The 22,928-nt window shown below is 38.4% G+C and overlaps 1 protein-coding gene across 4 annotated transcripts in view; it reads right to left on the bottom strand.

The window, feature by feature from the left end:
• The window catches only part of BABAM2 (BRISC and BRCA1 A complex member 2), a 316,065-nt gene that overhangs the window by 164,920 nt on the left and 128,217 nt on the right, over positions 1–22,928 (bottom strand). The gene's annotated exons all lie outside the window — the stretch shown is intronic.

The following is a 22,928-nucleotide window of genomic DNA, read 5'->3' as shown; positions in this document are numbered from 1 at the left end:
TCATTCATTCATTCATTCAACAAGTATTTATTGAGCACCCTCTCTGTGCCAGGCCCTGTGCTAGGTTCGCAGAGCTATAATAATGGACAGATAGACAGGAAGACGGGTAAATAAACCAACAATTACGGGAGGTAAAGGGTATTATGGGAGGATGGAGGAAATGCACCTAACCCAGACTTATCTAGAAAGGCCTCCTAGAGGTATATCCGGCTTTGCCACTCCTAATGGGTGACTTAACTACCAAAGCCTTAGTTCACTCACCTATAAAATGAGAGGGCTACTATGGAGGAAATTTGGCAATGCCCATCAAAATTACAAATGCATTTATCCTTGACCTGGCGATACTACCTGTGAGAATTTGTCCTAAAAATATACAAGATATATAGGAAACAATGCATACTCAAGGTAATTCACCTGCAGCACTATTATAAAATAGCCAAATTGAAACAACCCAAGTGTCTACAGAGGATGATTAAGGAAGCTATGATACATCCACATAATAAACCATTAGGCAACTGAAAAAAAATAGAAAAGAAAGCAGGAGTTATATAGCAGCATGAAAAGATCATCAAGCTACATTTGTAAAGTACAAAAAAAAATAAAGACAATGTAGAATAGTGTATACAGTATGCCACCTTCGGTATAAAAGGATAAACAAGAATGTGTATGTGTGTGTGTGTGTGTGTGTGTGTGTGTGTGTGTGTGTGTGTGTGTGTTCATCTGCATAAAGAAAATCCTGGAAGGGTATAAGAAACTAATAAAAGTGATTACCTACAGGGGACTGGTGAGAAATGAGATACATGGAGATGGGATGGGAGTTAGCTTTTTTTAATGTATACCTATTATGTAAATGTATTACCTACTTATTTACATTAATTTTAAGGTTGGACTACATGATTTCTAAAGCTCTTCTACTCTTAGTATTCTATAATTATATGATTTAACCTACATTTAACTTGTAATAATATAGTCAAATAGTCATGAGATTGTTTGTTTATTTGTAAGGATGCTTAGGTTTATAATTTTTAAAATTGATCCTTAGGTCACACCAATGAGTATCTTAAAACACTGAATTCTGAGGCTAACACAATCTTCTCTTTCTATCTATATTTAAATTCTTTAGATGCCTCTATATTTATTGAAATTTAATAAAGATTTATTGAGCACCTACCCTGGGTGATAGGAAGGGCACCCCTACTTACTTATGCAAGTTCAACAGAAAACACTGTGAAACCCTGAGCCAGTAGCACCCAAGTATCACGTATCCATTTAGTTAAAAGACTCTCTATAGCAAGAGGTTCTGACGGATATTATAGCTAGTGTGAAAACAAATTAACTTTCCTGTCTTTATATAAAATCTGAACTTAAAAAATAAATTTATAAGGGTAATATAACAGTAGGAAGATATATATTAAGGCTCAGGAATGATGAAAATAATATTATCATCATAGTAGATGAAAAAACAATGATATCCAGTATTTATATAGTACTTAGCAGTTAAGAATATGTTTTCATTGATAGTAACCATTCTTCCAGGTATGAGGTAATATCTCATTGTGGCTTTAATTTGCATCTCTCTGATGATTAGTGACACTGAGCATTTTTTCATATGTCTATAGGGGTTAGCCAGGGACTAGATGAGAGAAGGTGAAGGGATTAGCTAAAGAACATATATGCATAACCCACAGACACAGACAACAGAGGGAAGGGGGGCAGGGGAAGGCGGGCAAAAGGGGGGAAAATGGGGACATCTGTAATAAGAGTCAACAATAAAAATAAAGTTTAAAAAAAAGAAATGTTTTCACATACCTCATTTGATTCTTCCAAAACTCAGGAAAATAGGAAGATAAATAGTATTGTCCTAATTTTCATGGTGAGAAAATAGGTTCAGAAGCTGAATAACTTGCTCAAGTTTACAACAGGCAAAGGACAACCGGCAAATCCGGGCTTTAACTCCTGTCCTCTAATTCCAGGTAACAAAATCACTCTACTCTGCCATGGGGCCTTTGACTGGTTATACATAATTTACATGTGAATATGTCCAGAGGTAAACCAAAAGATATCTCTATCTCAAAGAATGGAGATCTTAAAGTATGATCCCTTTGGAGTAACCCTGAACTAGAAGTATACCTATCTATTTCAAGTCCAAAGTTAAATACTCTGATAGGTGATACCTACAGGAAAGACGATAAGGACATGAAAACAACAGAAACTACACAAGGTAATTTACTTTTCTCAAGGACCTAAATTCTTTGTGCCAGATATAAGCACTCTGTCATTTGACCATCTCTTGATTACTATCTTTTACTCATGTATTAAAAGTTAAGAAGTTCTGAGTGTAATTCCTGTTGACAAAGACAGGTAAAAATTATTCCAAGATTATCTGAACACAGGAGACTGAAAAACCCTGCCTTCTGTGTTATAGCTGTGGCTCTGCCACTCATCTCAGGGTCCTTCAAGTCCCCAAATCTTTCTATAAAATAACGCTAGCTTATTAAACACACACAAACCAAAACAAAACAAATACCACAGAGCTTAACAATGAAGACTACTAGGTAATTTCAAAACAAATATTAATGGCACTGAAACTGATTTATTGTGATGAAATTTAACAGTTTTTAACTTTATTGCACTAAGTACAAAATCAGACCAAATCAGCCATTATGCAACAATTGAAATAGTATGCCCTTACTCATAGGATTTGAAGTCAGAGGGACTAGACTGAAGTCCCAGCTGAGCTACTTACTACTGGTATGAGCCTGGGCAAGTTACTTGAAGTGCATTAAAAGTACTTCCTCTTTTGTAAAATAAAGGCAATAAAAATAACTTTTTTTCCCCTCATCAGGTTGTTTATTGTAAAGTTCAAATGTAATCATGGATTTCCTCATCTATTGTAATACCTAGAAATCTATCACTTGGACTCTGGCCCAATATCTGATTGTGAAGAAAGAATGAAAATTAGGCCCTGAGGTTGCATTTTAAAATTACTTAGCAATATCAGGGAATTTGGTAAATTCACATCAGGGCCCCCTGCATTTAGAACAGCTATCAGAAGATAAAATGGCCAAGACATACTTGTTGAATGGACAAATGAATCTGGTTCACAGTAATTTCACTTGAGATATTTGTTATTTCTCCATAGGTTTGAGTCTCCAAGCTTTCTTTCTTTCCAGGAACACTGAGGTATGGGTTTGATTACAGCCCATTGCAGCGCTGTGCAAACCACGAACACAGAATGAATTCATTCACTTTTGATAACCTACTAGGACAGGCGCTGTTTTAGGCACTTGGGATACAACGATAAACAAAAGAAAGAAGTTGCCTTTCCTTTTGGTACTTAGGATTTGTCACATCATGGCAGACACACAAACACATGTGAGCATGGCCTGTGAGTCAAAGGTCATAAAGTGGTTGCAAAATCCCACAAAGTGGTACTAAGATTACAGTGAGCAGAGAGATTATTTTTCCAGGTCAGCCCTGAAGATCCAGAGGGCTACCTAGGAATGAGAACATGTCACTGTTTCCTTTAGCACAGTGGTTCTCAATGTTAGCTGCACATTGAAATCATCTGGAGAGTTTTAAGAACTTATAGATGCCTGGGTCCCCTCCACAGAGATTCTGATTTAATTGGTCTGGGGTGCAACCTAGGCATTGGGAGTTTTTAAAGCTCCCTGGGTACAACCAAGGTTGAGCACCACTAGCATAGAGCAGCTCAGAATTCCCTAGGAATTAAACAACCACCCTGCCCTCCAAAAGTCTCCTCATCTGGGAGAAGAGAGTAATTGCAGGGGACCCTAACAGTGAGCTGTAAGGCAATCACTGGGGTCCTGCCATGAAGAACTACTGCAGTCATGACCTTCCACCCCCAAACAGCAAGCTTCAGAGGAATACTAGTCATTCATTACCCTAAACATCTAGATAAGAATAAGATGGAAGAAAACAAACTAAAAACAGAACCTTTTAAGAACTAGTAAATACTCACAGGTACATATTTCTGTTTTCTGATAATTCTCTTAAACATTTTTATTTGTAACATTATAGAAATATTAGAAAATACAAATAGAAGACAAACATCACCCACAATACATGACTTATAGGCATGTAAATAACACTTTTTTCCTGTGTGTGTGTGTGTACTGTACATTATTTTTTGTTAACAGACTATTTTCAGTTAACAGTACTTAGCGATGGAGACTTCTGGTTAAGATGAGAGATTAAACTGCAGACTGCAATACTGATGGGAGTAAGTTCCCACTTGCTTCTTTGCACTGAGAAACACCTAAAAGGCAAGAGAAGTTGTAGGTTCTGTGGGAGTTGAGGTCAGAGGCAGGGCTGAAAAGAGCAGTACTGGTTCAAAGTCTCTAGAAGCTTGTAAAAGTGTGAGAACCCTCCTCTGATTTCAGGCCCCAGAAACTTCATGTTCTCAACAGCCTCAGCTTCCAGCAATTCATCAAAATTCTAGTTTAATTTTCCTACAAGCATCCAGTGACTTCTGCCTCAGGTAAGCAAATGCTCATGTCCTGGTCTCCCTAAAAGCCCATGTCTCCTTCCAGATTCTGAGAAGGCTGTTCTGTGACCTTAGTTCTTTCATGGATTCATGGAAATCTGTCTGTCCAGCGTTTTTCTTGGGGTAAAGATGGGACTTAATGTTGTCATCCCAGCTCTTTATGTTACAGAGCTAAAACCAAAAATTCACTCCTAGAATGTCAGCAGTCAGGCTTACAGGATCTAATACTCCACCTTCATCCCTAGGCAAGAGATCGAAAAATTTATTCTCTGGAGAAAAGACCTACTAATACTGACATCTGAGGATCTCCCAATGAAAAAGACAGCTCATTGACTGATCTTCCCATGGGTAAGTCCTCAATTAACAAGCACTCCCTGAGCACGCGAGCGAGCGAGCACGCACACACACACACACACACACACACAGCTTCTATTCAGCCTTTTCATATCCTCTTCAACCACCAGGTTTTAAGGAAAGCCTCCAATACGAAAAAGAAAGAACTCGAGAGAACACAGAAAAATTGAAATAAAAACCCCAAAATATTCTAAAATATGATAGCAAAATTTAGAAATTCAATGGAAAACTGAAGGTAAAGTCAAAGAAGTCTCCATGAAAGCAGAATAAAAAAAGCAAAGAGAACCAGGGAGGCATAAGAAAATAAAAGGGAGGGGAAAAAAGAAATCCAAGAGTACAATATCCAACAAATGGGTTCTAGAGAAAAAGATTAAAGAAAATGGAATGGAAAAATTTTTCAAAGGAAAAACATAAAAGACAGGAGGAGCCTCAATATAGAAAGGGTCCAACAGTCACCTTCTGCTTATCCATATTACAGAAGAAAAATGAATAGATAAACTACAATTAATTGTATGAGGAAGATTTTTTTTTAAATAGTAGGATTGCTTCCCTGCTAATTAAGATTTGCTTAAACTGATATTAAAATTAATTTTGCATTCTTAAAACAAAAATATCTCAGGAGGCTGTTAAAGTCTGGTGGCAGAGCAGAGGAGAGCCAAGTCAAGGCAAATATTTCTTTTTCCGGAGTTTAGAAGGTAGGTGATTAAAAGCTGGCTTAATAGGAAGCCATTAGAAACTGTGAAGCCATTCGAGAAACTCTGTCAGAATCAAGGAATAATCATTTATTGGAAATTCAGGAGCATTTTTGTGCTTATCATAAAAACTCTTTTGAAATTATTAATCTGACAAGGGGAAAAGTATACCTTAAGCTCTTATGTTGCTATTTTATGTGCAAGTTGAGTTTTATAGTAGTTCATTAAAAATCATAGGACTAGAAAAATAGACTAAGGCCCTTGAAAACATATTTCAACATTTTCCTTCCTTCAGTCAAAAAATAAAAAACAAAACAAAAAAACCTCAATTGGCCCTAAAAGTAACTATTTGCCATGTTAAACTTAAAAAAAAAAAAAAAAAAATCTAACCCTGAATCAGGGGTCCACATGCATTAAGCGAGTATTTATAGATAAACTTGTCCGCCTGAAAAGAGAAAACTGTGAGATCCCCCAAGATGGCAGCATGTTTACTTTAGGGTCTAAATTAACTTACTGTGGTTAACAAATAATAACATGAAATTAATTTAACTAGGGAGAAAAACAGACTATTCTATGAACTTAAAGGGGTGTTTGTTTTTTAAAGCCCAAGTCAAGTCTACCCCTATACTTGGATGGGGACCGTGTCAATGTGTTAGTACCATGGTCATACACAAACCAGCCTGATCTCTGATATGAGCTTCACAAAGATGTATTCAACATTCTTTCTATTTGTCTAAGCTCCAAATCATATTTTTTTTGCACTTGGGCATATCCTATCTACAATTTACAGATGGACAAGCTCATCTGAAAATTGACTAATTAAAATATATTGATCATAAAATATGTACTGTTATCTTTTCTCCTTAACACATCCTAAAGCTAATCTTAGTTGAAAATGTATATGTACTTCTCCTTGTACAGCATAAGACAAGAATATAACTCAATGAAACCTTTACAAAATGTCAGATTAATTACATTTTTTCAGTGCAGATGGATTTAAGGAAATCATCTCTGAAAACAGTATTTCATTTAAAGTAAAATAAAGACATAATCTTCCCTGATAAGTGAATGTGTAGGAGATGCCAAAATATTAATACTGCCATATATTACAGATGCTATGGTATGCATTTTTAAAAGTAAATACAAGTAGTTTGTGATAATCCTGAGGCAATGTCCTAAAAACACTAAGTTTCTCTTTGGGCAGCCCAGCAAGAAGGATCTATAATATGATATACAGAAAAATAAACTCTCAGTCATTGGGGCTAAAAATGTAGACTTTTAGAATAATCATTAGTACAAAACTCAAGTAATATGTTAAATATTCATCCATTTACCTAGCATTTATTAAGTACGTGCAATGTGTCAGTTTTCAACTCTATCCGTGACTCTGAAAGTAAAGTTGGAATGAAGTTAATCGTACCAGAAACTTTAACTCTCCCTCAACACAGGTCAACATGACATTTCTCTAAAATGACGTCTTTATGAGGTTTTGAAATTCAGTGCCATAAAAGTCAGACGCATAAATCACTTCTAAAGAATACATTTATAATGTACCATACACTGTGCAATGACTTCATGTTTTAGTGGACTTAAAAGATTTACTGTTACTTGAGTTAAACATTAACAGAGATGAAATATCTCTGTGCCCAATAAAGCTTAATATGCACCTTAAAACAATTAATATTTATGTATTTAACACAACACAAGTAATGTTTTATTCATCCCAAAATGAAATTTGGTATTTAAAACATTCCCTATGCTTTGCCTGACTATAAATGACATTTAAAAGCAATATTGAAGTTAGGAAATGCTCCTAAGTAGAGAGGTTGAGAAGTGTTCTTTCTTATAAAATGTGGTGATGCTTTCCTTTTATTGTTTCTGGTACTATTATGATTCGTTCTGTAACAGCCATCTCTTTTTATATTATTAAATAAAAGTAAAGAAGAAATCAATTTCATTTGCCTCTATACTACACTAAGTAAAATGACACTGAACCTGCCTGAATATAGTCTATCTTTTAAAATAAATTACACAGGACTGGGAAAGTGTCAAAAGTAGGGACACTTAAGGTTCCTTTAGGTTTCCTCTCTGTATTATGGTTTCCTAACAGACTATGAAAAGGGAGAAGGGCTTCTCAGGCCAAGCTGTCATGGACTATAGACCACAGTCCCTAAACTACTGCCCCAGACCTGTGAAGAGTCCACACCTTGACCCTGGACTCCTCCAGTGAATCAAACCTCTAGCATGACTCTCTCCAGCCACAGATTAAAATGCTGGTAGCACATGTGTAAGGCATCAACACTATGTCTTCAGGAAACTACCCAAAATAAAGACACCCCAGGGCACTTGCATGATAAAAATCTTTCCTTCCACATACCCCCTGGCTCCCTCAGGATCTATAACTCCACAAAGGAAAGGAATTGCCTGACCTATAGATACCATCCAAGTTCTACTTTTAAGTAAAATTCAACACAAAAACATTGATGAGCAAATTCTATCTACAAACTTCTACAATGGTTTACATTTCCATTTTCCTCCAGAGAAAGGTGCTATCTGCCCTCATCCATCGGAAGTGAGGCCTGCTTTTAGGCTGTGCCAGCCCAGACCGCCACTCACATCCCAAGACGTCCTCTGCATACCACTTCATCAAATGACACCTCTCCCTCCCAAGCCTGCTCTGCTTTCCCTCTCCACATGCCCTATGGAAGCCTCTCCAAGTCCACTATTCTAGTCAACTTGGTAGTTCCTACCATTTTTCTGCCTTTAGAACCTCGCCAAGTCTTTAGCACAAGTATAAATTCTGTATGGCTGCTGCTGTGTTTCTATAGCTCATGTGTATAATGTCAGCTATCATAGCACTGGAGTCAGAAGGAAAAGACAGCAATGCTACCCATCAAGTCACAACTTGCTCCACCCTGCACCCAAGAAAGGGCAGAATACCTTTAAAATAACCAATTTCTTGGTTAGAACAAGGCATAATGATGAAGTTCCACATAAAGCAGGTAGGTTTGTCTCTCATTATCAATTCAGAGAAAGGAAGGGGGAGCTGTGTGTCCTGTGCTCTTTCTTTCCAATTTTCCTTACTGCCTGCCTAACACAGGGCACTCACTGTACTCAGTAAGTACAGATCACTGAATGACCAAATATGTACATACAAGTAAAGACATATAAAGCTGGGACACAAGTGAGAGTTAGATACCTGGTTACTTAAAGGCTCAGCCCTCAGAGACACATTTACAAAACTTACTCTCTTATAAAAAAAGGGAGTATCACATTTTGTTCATCAATCTCCCAGGGACAATGGAAGTACATGCCCAACAACAGCAAAAAACATCAATAATCTTAGGAAAATAAGAGGCAAGATCATCTCCTGAGAGGAAGAGAGAGCTAGCTAGGATTGGATGCACAGGGAGAATGGAAAATATTAGTCACTGAAGAAAATGTGCTAAAGAACTGATAAGAAATTACTGTCAAGCCTAACATAAGCCCAAAATAAAAGAATCGCAAGTCTGTAGTGGGTCAAATCAGTATGGCTCTGGAAATTTCTGCTAAGATGCTCTCCCACAGATTGCAAACGGGGAAAAGCAAGCGGCGACTCCGCAGCAGGCCGAGCGGGTGGGAGGCGGCCTGGAGGTGGTCCTGGGCTGCAGGTCTTTGGGCCAAGGCTGGGCAGGAGCGAACCGCTCAAGGCAAGCGCCCGTCCCCGCAGATCCGGGCCGCAGACGCAGCAGCTCGGGCCTTTGCTGAGGGAGGAGAGGAGTAAGATCTTAGACGCAGGGCAGCGATGGTGAGCGACGGCAGGGGAAGGCAGGAGGAGGAGAGGCGGCGGGGAGAAGAGCCTAGCGGGCTCCGGGTCGCGGCCAGACCGGCGTGTCAGCGCCAGAACTGGCGGGAGGCCGCCGAGGGTGGGGAGCCAGGCCCGCCCCAGGGCGCCCGGCAAATGGGAGGGGCCCTAGAGCGCCCCGGCCCGCGCCAGTGCTTCCTCCAAGACGCAGAAGAAACGGCAGAAGGTGAGGCCTCCACAGAGCACAGAGCACGGAGCAGTCACTTTTCACCGAGGACACGAGGGGAAGCTGGTAAAGGGACGAGGAGGCCCGTCTCCCGGGAACGAGCGCCTCCTGCACCCACGAGCCTGGAGGCCGCGGCTGAGTAGCCGAAGCCTGAGCGCAGGGCCGCGAGGCCGCAGCCAGACCCTCGCCCCGCCGCGCACGGCCCGGCCCGCAGCGCGGGGCGCGCTCAGCTCGTCCTCACAGCCAGGCCGCGGCCTCACGCTCCTTTCAGAGGTGACACAAAGGCACAAGCAAGCAGCCTGCCCGGCGTCAGTCAGGGACAAAGCTGGCACTGGAGCCCGGGACGGGCAGCCCCTCTGTTCTAACCGCCAACAGAGCTCGGCATGAAGGGTTCCCTCCTCCCGTTTCTGCTCCTCCTTCTTGTATCTTGAAAGCATTTCTTTTGAAGCTACATAATGCCAATTCTCAACCACATCAGAGCCAACACCACATACTTATTTGCATTGTACTGAGAGTGCGCTGGAATGTCTTCCCAGAAATGCAACGCTTTTAACCTAAAACTCCAAAATGCGTTATGCTGAGGAACCACCGCTCTTCCCTTTCAAAGTACAGCCATCACGGGGAATGAATGGCTTGGGCTCCCTTCCCCACAGCAGCGTGCCCTGGGCACATCGCCCCAAAGCCTTAGGCAGCTCTTACTGTTTAGTCTCAGTATTTCCTCTCCTCCAAAGAAGACAAACAACTCTAGGTTGTCTCCACTCTGTTACTATTCACTCCTTACTAAAAAATATAAAACCCAGCCTGGCCGAGTAGCCCTGCTAGTTGGAGCATCGCCCCAATACACCAAGGGTGCAGGTTCAAGCCCCGGTCAGGGCACATACAGGTGTCAATCAATGAATGTATAAACAAGTAGAACAACAAATCAATGTTTTTCTCTCTCTTGCTCTCTCTCTCAAAATCAATATAAACAATAAAAAAATAAAAAGCAAAAAACATATTACGTATTATTAGCTTAATTCTTATACATACCAAAATTGGTTAAAAAAATAAAAAATAAACCACACGGCCCTGCCAATGTGGTTCAGTTGGTTGAGCATGGTCCTATGCACCAAAAGGTCGCCAGTGTGACTCCGGGTCAGGGCACACGCCTGGTTGCAGGTTCCACCCCTGGTTGGGGAGCATCCAGGAGGCGACCGATCAGTTTCTCTCTCATCATTGTTTCTCTCTTTCTCCCTCTCCTTTCCTCTCTCTCTAAAATCAATTTTAAAAACAGACATTATGAAAAAAATTTTTTAAAAACACATGTAAAAATGTCTTTAGAAGACTATTTGATAAAACATATTCCTGTGCCTTTTGGGTAGCTGCATCATTTCACACACACAGAATGAGGCAGGTGTGGTTTACTGAAACTAAAGAAACTAGGGGTCTCTTCTAATTTGGTTTAAAAGAGAGTCATGGTTATTTCTACACTTGATCTTAGCCAAAAGGCTGAGAAGTGATTCATGGTCATTTCTTTCCAGCAACCTAAATTCTTTTAGGGATAAAAGAAGGGAAATTAAAAACAAAAGAAGAAAAAAAGAACTGTGAGTAGCACAGCATTAAAAATGTGTGAGGGGCCCAATGTAAATGAGGCTGGTAGAAAGTGTGGGCTCTTAAGATGTGTTGAAGTACAAAAATCATTCTAAGCAGGTCTCAAATCCCTAGTTCAGGTGCATCATCTTACTCAATAATGATGGTCTACAATGTTTAAGCTACCACTGGATACACTAAAAGCAACAATTTCTGTTCTGAGTAATTTGCCTCAACACAATGGATACTCCTCTGGTCTTGGCCACAGATTGGCAATTAGGGAAGTGTGGCTCTAGTCTGTCTACATGGTTATCTGCACCTCAGACTTTGACAAGTTCCTCTTCTAGAAAAGGGGAAGCTACTACTGTCCTGCTGTTTTAGAGGGCTGAGGAGAAGCACATCAAGGCACCTTGCCCAGGTAAGGTACTACACAGAGATGTAGAAGCGCCCCTGGCTGGAACCGGGCTTCCTGACCAGCCCCCGAGTCCATGTGACTACACTCTGTTTCCCTGCCTTCCTCTCCCACTACTATATAAGATTGTTTTGTAGGCTCATTATTGCTTCACACACTGCTAGGAAGGAAATATTTCTATGCAATAAAAATTCTTTTGGTGTTTTCTACTCCCTTCTCATCCATGCAAAACAGGAAAGCAGACACATTGCCTTTTATGGTTATAAAAGACCAGACCAAGGTTCTTAATGTTCTTAGACAACTGTGTTCACAATATTATCACAACACTTTCCTAATTGAATACTGTTTAAAGAGGAAAAGATGCCTGACATACTCCAAGCTCAATATACATCTCCAGATAAGAACTATTCTAACAAATGTTTACTAGCTCAGGTCACTAGTTAATCAAATAGAGAGCTTAAGATATAAAGGAATTAATATGCTTGTAGAGGATTACTTAAAGTGAGAATGCCAAGAAAAGTTTACGTGGTTTTAAAGGCAGTTTTATTTCTATGTGAACCATGCTCTAAACAATGTGTTCTACAGGGCACTGAAAACTTTAAGGCCCATATTTGTCTCTCATAACATGGTTATTTATTCTATTCACTGATATTCAACAACCATCACCATAAAAAGTGCTGAGAAAACTAGACATGCAGAAGAATGAAAGTAGACCCTTACCTAACGCCATATATAAAAATTAACTCAAAGCAGATCAAAGACCTTAAACAATAGAACTCTTATAGAAAACACAGGACTAAAACTTCACAATATTAAATTTGGCAGTGATTTCTTAGATATGACACCAAAGGCACAGCTAACAAAAGAAAAAATAAACTAGACTTCATGAAAATTTTTAAATTTCGTGCATCAAAAGATAGTATCAACTGACTAAAAAGGCAACCCACAGAATGGAAGAAAATATGTACAAATCATACATCTGATAATGTCCAGATTATACAGAGAACTCCTAAAACTCAACAACAACAAAATAAACAACCCAATTCAAAAATGAGCAGAGGACTTGAATAGACATTTCTCCAAAGAACATATATGAATAGCCAATAAGCACATAAAAAGATGCTCAACATCACTAATCATTAAGGAAATGCAAATCAAAACAATGAGATACCACATCACAACTATTAGGATGGCTACTAGCACAAAACAACAAAGACTGGAGAGGATGTGGAGAAATTAGAACCCTCACGTGCTGTTGGAGGGAATGTAACATGGTAAAGCTGCTGTGAAAACAGTGTAACAGTTCCTCAAAAAAATTAAAAACAGACACCATATGATCCAGCAATTCCACTTCTGGATATGTACCAAAAGAACTGAAAGCAGGGTCTTGAAGAGATATTTGCACACCCATGTTCATAGCAGCAGTATTCACAATGGCTAAAGCACAGCTGCAACCAAAGAGACAAATGACAAATGAATGGATGAGCAAAATGTGGTGCATACATACAATGGGATATTATTTAGCCTTTTAAAGGAAATTCTGCAATATGCTACAACATAGGTAAACCTTGAGGACATTACTAAGTGACATAAACTAGTCACAAAAAAGACAAATATTATACGATCCCACTTATAGCAATCAAAGTCATAGAGACAGAAAGTATAATGGTGGTTTCCAGGGGCTGGGACGGGGGAGAATGGGAAGCTGTTGGTTAATGGTTCAGAATTTCAGTTTTCAAGATGAAAAGAATTATGAAAATAGACAGTGGTGACAGCTGCACAACACAACAAAGTGAATGGATTTAAACCACTGAATTGTATACCTAAAAATGACTAAGATGGTAAATTTTATGTTATGTGTATTTTACCACAAAAAAAGAAAGCCATCACCTGACGGACAGTTCATCTAAAGCAGTACCATCTCTCCCATTATTTCTGGAGATTTCTTTTCCCCTCAGGCTGAGCTAAGTGGTTGTGGATTCTTCTGCCTCATCCACGCAAATCTACATTATTGGAATCAAACCCTCCCCTTTTTTTCAGTGCTCTAATACTGCTTTTATTTGAGGATATACAAATCATTAGTAATTTTTTAAAATGCTGTATGGTACAGTTATTTTAAAATGAGTATCACAGAATTTTTAGGCTGAACCTCAGAGATTATCTAGTCTAATTCTAGAATTAGAGATAAGAAGGCTGAAACTCAGAGAGGTGTCTTAACTTCCCCAGAGTCGCACCATTAATGAAGGACAAATATGATAAAGGGTACCCCAAGTTAACTACTTTGAAAAATCTAATCTAAAAATTTGAACTTAGAAAAAGTTATTCATTTTATAGGGCTGGCTAAAGAATTTCTTAAATATGAGTTCCTCTAGCTTCTTATTAAGAATTTACTATGCAAAACAAATGTACACTAAATCTGTAGAAATGTATCTCTAGCATAAAGTTAATGATGAGCCTACATTCATGATTGATTTTTAGGTAACATAAGAATGTCTTTATGTTTGTAAAATATTTTTAAAATTTGCAAAACAATACAAAATAACTTTTACTGTTTATGCCGCCATCAATAAAACATTAGGATAATTGTGTCTTCTTCAAACTGGGTTCATTTGAGAAAAAAGAGTGAATAGTTTACTTTCTAATGTCTATAACAGTGTTTCAATCAGTAAAATGAAATTGACCCACCCTTAATTCATATTAATGGTAGTGCCTACATTTACAGAGAATTATATTCCTTAAAACTGTAAATCCAAGTACTGTAATGAAATTCTGAATTTCCCATGAAAAGAATTATGAAGGGAGGATGCCTGACCAAGGACCTAGAGCTCAAAGTTTTATTTGAAAACATACACAATGGTCCAACTTTATCAACTGCTATATAGAATAAATTTTACATAAATAATACAATTCTATAATTAATCATAAAACTTTTCTTTAGTAAGCTACACTTTCTAATTCAAGAAGCAAAGAGCTTTTATTTTACCTCTTTCCAATTCCTGCCTTACTTGTACTACAACAAAAAGAAAATGAAGAAACACTGGAGTCATCAAGTTCTAAAGATATGTGCAAGTTTGTTTTTCTTAAATGACACTGATATACATCCAGACACTGAAATACGAGCAAGTTATTTTTTCCTAAATGACACTGATATATATTCAGACACTGATATAATACCAATCTACCCACCAAGCAAATAAATATAATAAATACTAAAGAAGTGTCGGTATATTCCCTACCCCCTTACCCCAACTTACCACCCAATTATCCACCATCCTTAAATTTGTTTTGAAACTGCTTTGGCACACTTAATGGTCTTTTGAGAAATGGTTTTTATTTCCTCTCTGCAAATTTCTCTATATTAAATTTAGAAAGTAAGTTGCTAAAGAAGTTGGAATCAATATTCCCATTTGAAAGTATATGTTAACTTGTATGTCAAAATTGACATAAAAATAGATGAAACTGGTTCCTGCTATAAATATGAATGACTTTAAGATCTAGGTTGAGAACCACTTGTTTTATAAATAATGACAAATGAACAAATGCTCTCTCCTGGAACGTCTCCTCTCGGCTTCAGCAGTGCTACTCTCTCCTGGTACTCCTACTGTTTCAACAGCCACCCTTGTCAGTCTTCTTTAATGACAGCTTTTCCTCTAAATAACCTCTCAATATCCCTCAGGACTTGGGATTCTTCTCTCTCTACCTTCTCCCCAGGTGACCTCCAGCATTCCAATGGATTAAGTAATGTCTTCATGTCAAACACTTCCAAGTTTATATTTCCACTTCAACCTCTCTTTTAAACTCTAGACTTAAATATCCTACCTACTGGATATCTCCACTTAGATGTCTAATAGGCAGCTCAAAATTAATACGTCCAAACTGGAATTCTTGATCAAAGCCTCAACCTGCTCACCCCACCCCAAACTTGTACCCCTCTCCAGTCCCTACCCTCTCCGTCTAAGCAAACAGCACCAGCATCTACCAGTTACTCAAGCCAGAAACTGAGTGGTCATCCTTGATGCCTCTCTATTAGTATTTAATTTTCGTGACCTAATAATGGATTTCATGAAAACTACATTTAACATTGTCCTACCTTCCCAGATGTTGGCACTCTCGAGGACCAAAGAAAGGAATTCTGTTAACATGATATGGTGCCTTTGTTGCATTTCCTGAGCATTTTCTTTGGGGTGGCGTCAAGGGAGTGGGAGAGAGGTTAGGAAGTGAAGCAATATGATCAAATAGGTATTGCTAGATATTCTGGATGTTCACAACAAACCATGCTGAAGAATATTTGTTCTTCAAAACCAAAGACAGTGTTCTTAGCAAAAACTTAGTCATTCTCTGAAATAACATTTACTTAGGTTTAAATTACCTCAAAAAGAATAGTCTTTATTTAGAATGTCAGTTCTAGAATCTTACGTGAAAACTTTTTGTGAGATAAACAGCTCTCCCATACACCACCTCTTTTGAAGTCTGTAATCAAGGATAATTATACTATGGAATAAAAGCCAAAAGTTACTACCATTTTAATAGCATCTTATACACCCTATAAAAATAGTTTAAATTCATAAAACATATAGGAAAAAAGAGCAGCAGTCTTCTCTTAAAACTAGTCCTTCAAGAGGCAAATCTCACACATGCTCTAAGAAGATACTCAATACAGAAGGTTGTGCTTTGTTGTTACAAACATTTATGTAATTTTGTAACTAACCAGTCTCTCCACCCCCCTTAATTATATTTAATTCAATTGTTAGTAAGTAGGTAAAGCTCTGGGTAATTTTAGTCTTGTCTCCAAAACTAAAGCCTGAAAGGTCTGCTCAGTCTCTTAAAAGGAAAGACCATAGCATTTGAGAGAATATTTATAGATTTTCTAAGTCACTTACTCCCACAGTCAATTTCTAAGTAATGAAAGAATATGTTGAGTTGATAAACACTGCTGATCACCTAAATTAGATATTAATGATACAAAGATAAATAAGGCACTTTGTCTTGGAAGAACTCATGGTACAAAAATACCTTCACACAAAGTAAGAAAAAAATCGAGATGATAAAATTCTCTACTAAAAATGTTTAAGTGGTCATCTAAAATTTAAATGATCTCAAATTGTATGTTAAATTACTGAAACAAGAGTTATTCTGACAAACATTTTTAATCTAAAATTTTACAAAGACAGGGATGAAATTTTCTACCTCAAAAAAATTTTAATTAAATCTGATCATCTATACTATATAATTTATATAATATACAATAAATAATGTATACATAAATGAGGAAAATACATGAGCTAATATGGAAGTAGAAGGTATTATTAAAATAAAGTGAAAATAATGATTCTATTGCATTCAACATGTTTTTTTTATTTGTAATTCCATGAACCATTCTTAAATCCTTTGTATCTCTGAATATTCCACTCAAACTTTGAATCTGAAAGTTTGAAGAAATTACTTGAAAGGAAAATAAAGTTTTTGTAAAGACAAAAATAATGATTCTATTACAGTTATAGGAAACATAAATGCTAAACACTCAATTTGAGTTGGCTGCCTACTGCAATGGCTTCTGAAATTCAAGTAGCAAACATTGCATACTACCATTTGAAAAATCAGTCAAAATGATTTTCCATATCTGTCAAAAACTGTAGACCACGAAGAGTTGTATGATAAACAAAAGCAGGTGAAGGCCCCTAAAACGACACCTGTATACAAATGCACACAACCACACACACACACACACACACACACACACACACACACACAGGGAGTCTTGATTTTTATAGTGGCCATCATTTGAAACGGTAACGTTTAATGCACTTTCAAACTTAGCATTACTTTCATCCTTTCTTAACTAAGTACAAATTTTCCTTGCCTAGAAGGGAATGCCATTATATACTAGGGAGCCACTGTTTACTGCAGGGGTGGGGGCCCAGGCTGTACAGCTCCATCACTAACTTGTTAGAAGCCTAAAGGCCAAGTTAATCTGAATTTTTAAAAAAGAAAGAGAAGGCAGCCCAATCAGCGTGTAAAGAGAGATGTGGCCCAATCTAGACAATTGTGTGTCCCAGCATACTCTCCTAGATTCAAAAAGTTTCTGTTGTGATCCAGAAAAAGGCTTGCTTGTTAGAACTTGTATTAGTTTTATTGGGTGTGCTTTGTATTAAAACGGGAGCAGGCAAAACCAACAGCTGGCTTCTTAAGTGAGTAGTACAGAAAATCGTCAGGGTTCAATGCAGATGTGGTCCCAAGGGTCCATGAACTGGGAAAATCTGTGACCAACCTGGGCCTGTCCTGGGGAACTCCTTCAAAACTGTCTTCTTTTTTCCTGGTTGTATCAAATCTCCCATTCCCAAAATGGCCTCTAATATCTATTTAGTTAAATGTATGTTAGAAGTATAAACTTGACTCTTCTCAAGAAAAATTTACATCTCAAGCAAGAGCCTGAAAATCCAAATTCATCCAAGTCTCTGGGTGGTGAACAGGTACCTTCTACTGATCTTTGTCTGATTGGGTGAGCATTCCCTCAAATAAGTACTCCCCACCTCTCTCACCTTCCTCATGCCATGGAGGGCAATAAATACAAAAGAGAATGCAAGCCCAGCCGGCATGGCTCAGGGTTGAGCACTGACCTATATTCAGGAGATTGCAGTTCAATCCCCAGTCAGGGCACATGCCTGGGTCAGGGGCTCGATCCCCAGTGGGGGTCATGCAGGAGGCAGCCAGTCAATGACACTCTCTCATTATTGATGTTTCTATCTCTCCCTCTCTCTCCCTCTCTCTCTAAAAATCAATAAAAACATTTTTTTTAAAAGAGAGATAATCCACAGACAGGGAAATCAGTCTACTGAGGATTTACCAAGAATATAATGGCAAGCACTAGTGAAATAAAAATTCTGTTTCATTAATAAACACACATACAATTCGACAAAGGGCTAAATTTGGAGTCTGCTCCGTAAGCATTGGTCCTAGCCCCTTCTCTCAGAATTAAGGCACCCTGTATCTGTTTGAAGAAATGTAAGTATCAGTGGCATCTGAATATGAGAAATGGATTAGAAAAACTCAGCACAGCCCTATGAGATGTTAACCTGAACAACAACAAAAAGTTCAGAATCAGAGTTTCCATATCAATAAATAGAGAGAAAGGGAGACTTCAACCACGTAGACTACATGTTTTCTTATAAGTGCAGGGAAGAATCTGAAGGTCAAGTGGGCTTGACCATTTGGGAGTATGACACTATTGGAGGGACAGCATTTCACCTACCCCTCCAAGTTTGTAACTGGCTATTGATGAGAAAATGCATTTGCAATACTAAATCTCAGGTAGGAACTGAGTTGAAACAGGGTCTCGAGTCCTAGAAGGTAAATCAGGGTCAAAGAAGGACTTGGTTGTCATGGCTTCTGTCACAACAGTAAAGCTGTGGACACGATGATTCTTATTTCTTTACATACCACTTCAACTAGATTTGAAAAGTAACACTGACAAAATGCAGTGTGCTCTCTACAACAGTCAAGATCTGGTCTCTATCAACTTCACCAGTTTCAACTCCAGTGGAAATACCATATATGCAGTTTTTTAGATGAAATAAAATTCCAAGATTATGCTCTTTGAATTCATGTATGATTTGGGGGGGTGGGGAGGTGTTAAACTCGTAAGTGAAATCGTGGCCAGATAAAGCAGCAGCAAAGGGCCTCCACCGCCGGAGTAAAACTGGGGTCCTCAGGCTCACTGAAGACGGCAAAGGGAGGACAGCTGACACCGGACGTCAGCATCACACGGCAAAGCGGCACAGAACACAGCGGGACAACAGCGCCCAGTTCAAAGAACAGGTTAGGTTGAGAGTTGTAAATTGCCCTATTTCATAAACAACTTTTTGATATATTCATGTTTTCCACAAATTTTCTTTATTGTTAAAGGAATACAGCAAGAACATCTATAGTTTTACCAAAGGAACTAAACCCAGACCGTTTTTCCCCTCAAACTACTGTAATATATGTAAGAAAATACTTAACTACTTTTCAAGAATTGAATCATTATGTAAATTGGTATGCAGAGGCTGTGAGAAAATTCAGTGGTTTTCCACCTGAGGAGATGTCAGCTTCCAGAGGACATTTGGCAATGTTTAGAGATATTTATGGTTGTCACACTGGGGGGCAGGCGAGAGTTCTACTGGCATCTAGAGGGTAGAGACCAGGGATACTATTAAATATCCTACAATGCACAGAACCTCATCTCAAAAAAAGAATTATCTAGCCAAAAATGTCAATAGTGCAGGGGTGTGGAAAAATCCCAAATGGCAATCTGTCACAGATAAATTTGTGTCTATGCTTTACCAGTTGTCCACAACCCCAACTTTAAGAGTCCCAGCAATTTGCTCCCAAGCATAACCAAGCCTTAGAGCACAAATCATAAAAATAGAGGAAGTGTAAATTGATACAATCTTTTGGAAGAAAAAATATATGTTGTAAATTATTTTATAACATCACAAAAGAGTGACAACCAGACATTTATATGTCTCTTGATAAAAGAACACACCACCACTTACAGTCGTGCCAAAGCGATTAAACTCAGATCTGATAAAGTCTTTCGATTCAGCTGCCAACTTGCAGGAAATACATAGGAACCTGCTGAATTGCATAATGAGTCTGCAATCAGCAAAATCTAGACTATGGGAAACTCTAAGTAAATGACCTGGGTTCTTCAACAACAACAAAAAATTGTAAGGAAAAGAGAAGAATAAAGGATGAATCTATAGATGAAAAGAGACTTAAAAAACATCGAATTTAAAACAATAGGTAAGACTCAACTATAGTTGAAGGCTACACACTTGGGTGATGAAACCATCGAGAGTCTCATGTGTTCCTTTCTAAAAGTTAGGGTAGTGGTTCCTTTTGAGGGGAGGAAGTGGTTACTTCGGGGATAGGGCACAAGGAGTCAAGGGAGAACTCTCTATCAAGATGACATCTGGGACAGATACTAATATTCTCATTTTATAATTAAGGAAACTGAGGCTTAGGAGGTTTGAGTAATTTGCCAAGGTTACACAGTAAGTGGTGGGTGTGTAGTTTTAGTTCAAACACAGGTGATCTGACAAGCTTCAACTCTGGCCCAGGGCTGAACAGTGATTTAACACCCTCTTTTTTAAAGGTATAATTTACAAAAACGAAAGTGCACAAATCTTGAATGTAACTTAACTTGCGAGTAAAGTTCAATGAACTTTATATATGAAACACTGTATTGTTCTGATGGTTTTAAACGTCCTTATAAAGAGAGGAATGCATAACCTCTTTAAGAAAATACCTCAGTGCAAAGCCAAGTTGTTGACAATTTAAGATTGATAAGGCACAGCAGAAACTGCAGTGGTAGCAGGTTTTTCCTGGAACTGGGGGTAGGGCAGTCAGGATGATGCTCCTGTGTGATCCTAATGCTTTAGTTTTCTTTTTTACTCTGAAGAGAACCAAGGTATGTTACTGCAGATGGGAAATGACAAAGTAGCTTCCTTCCACAGAAAAAGCGGCATGTGCGGGGCATTTGAACAGGAGCTCTCATAGATTAAAAACAAAGCAAAACAAAACAAAAAAACTTGTCAGGTTAGCTAACAAAGGGGAAAGTTCACATAGCACCATGGAGCAGGTGGAAAAAAAATACTAGGAAGCTTTGTGCAAATTACAAGATTTTCTTAAAGCAAAAAAGGTAACTTGATTATAGTTAGGTTAAAGGAAGCTTAAAGTAGGTCTAACTCTTTAAATTAATTCCGTGTGATAAAGTTAATTTGTACATCAGGACCCACGAAATGGAGGTGAACCCAGTGGTCCAGCCCACGTTACAATCTAAACCTGTCAGCCTACTCTTATAGGAAATACCTGACAAGAAAACCTAACATACACCATCAACCCTCCAACTCAGCTTCAGCTAGCACACCTTACTCTAGATAATAAGAACTGCTGGCCTTAGGAAACCCCAGCCTCCTACCCAATCATGCCCTGTGGCCATGCTGCCTCTCCTACATTCTATAAAACGATCACAGAACATGCATAATCTAATACCAAGAAATTAAACCAGTCATCTCTAGTGGCCCTTTTTTTCTTCTTCTTTTTCTTTTCCCCTCCATTGATTTTTAGAGAGAGTGGAAGCGGGGCAGAGAGACACTGATAAGAGACAACACTGATTGGTTGCCTCCCACACTCGCCCAAACCCCCAGGGGCCAGGGATGGAACCTGCACCCCAGGTGTGTGCCCTTGACAGGGAATCCAGCCCACGACCCTGGGGCCCACAGGCCGGCGCTCTACCCACTGACCAGGGCTAGTGGCCCCTTTCTTTTTAAGTAGTAGTTGAAAGGCTGAGCTAAAGAAAGGTTAGAGAAGGGCCCCTGGAGAGGAGAAGGGAAGAGAACAAATTCAGGGAGTGACTATAAGAGCCACAGTAAGGATAACAGGGCGGAAATGCTCTCGCTGCGGCATCAAGCGACATGGCTGTTTGTCTTTATTTTCAGTTTGCTAGGAATCTCTATTATCATGAAAACTGAAAATATAATTTATATGTACCCCTTCATCACTCTCATACACAGACACACACACACTCCATTAAAACATGCTCTGAAATAAAAGCAACAAATATCAGTAGACTTTTTTAACATTCACACATTCTTTTGGGGGAGGTATCAATCCAGTTTTTTGGAGTTGTTACTAAGAACTGTATGTCAGTGTCGGGGCCATGTGCTGAGAGTCAATGGGATTCTTTTTCTTCTAGCACTCTCTCTTTTATTGGCAGATTTTCTTAGATCTGTCATCTGGAAGAGCTCATTCTGCATGGTTGATGATTTTCCATAGGTTATGTTTTCAGGCTGAATCATAGTCTTTTGTAGCCATACTCTGCTGAAGTTCTCATTATGTTCATACAACATTTAAAGCATTTTTTTCAAAATGTAATATATGAGCTTTTCCCCATCTTCAGAATTAAACCAATATCAAAATGTCCTGGAAGAATTAATTATGTAGTGAGAGATAATTAAATTTTAGAACTTAGAACCCCAAATTTACCACAGAGTTGTAAATACGTATTTTATGTATTCTTAATAAAGGTCATCTGCATCAGTCAAGCCAGTTCACAAATGTAACATTGCGTGACTTGATCCTGATTTACAGTTAAGATTGTCAGAACTTGTATTCTCTGCCCTTGCTACACATGTACATTGTAAATATTGCAGAAGAAGACTGGAATGCAATAGCCATAAAAATAATTGCATGCTATTACATAATCAGGAGTCTGTTTCTATTCTTTATTAGGCTAGCCTCATCATACAAAGTAAAATATATGTACTGAATAAAAATAGAATGAGTTCTAGACTTACGTTTCCTTTATGTTTTCTTTAGATTTAAGATTTTAATTGCTATAATTA

This window comes from Miniopterus schreibersii (assembly GCF_964146895.1).
Source record: "Miniopterus schreibersii genome assembly, chromosome: 13".
NCBI lineage: Eukaryota > Metazoa > Chordata > Mammalia > Chiroptera > Miniopteridae > Miniopterus > Miniopterus schreibersii.
The sequence above is the reverse complement of the archived record's forward strand: the minus strand, read 5'-3'. Positions and strand labels throughout refer to the sequence as shown.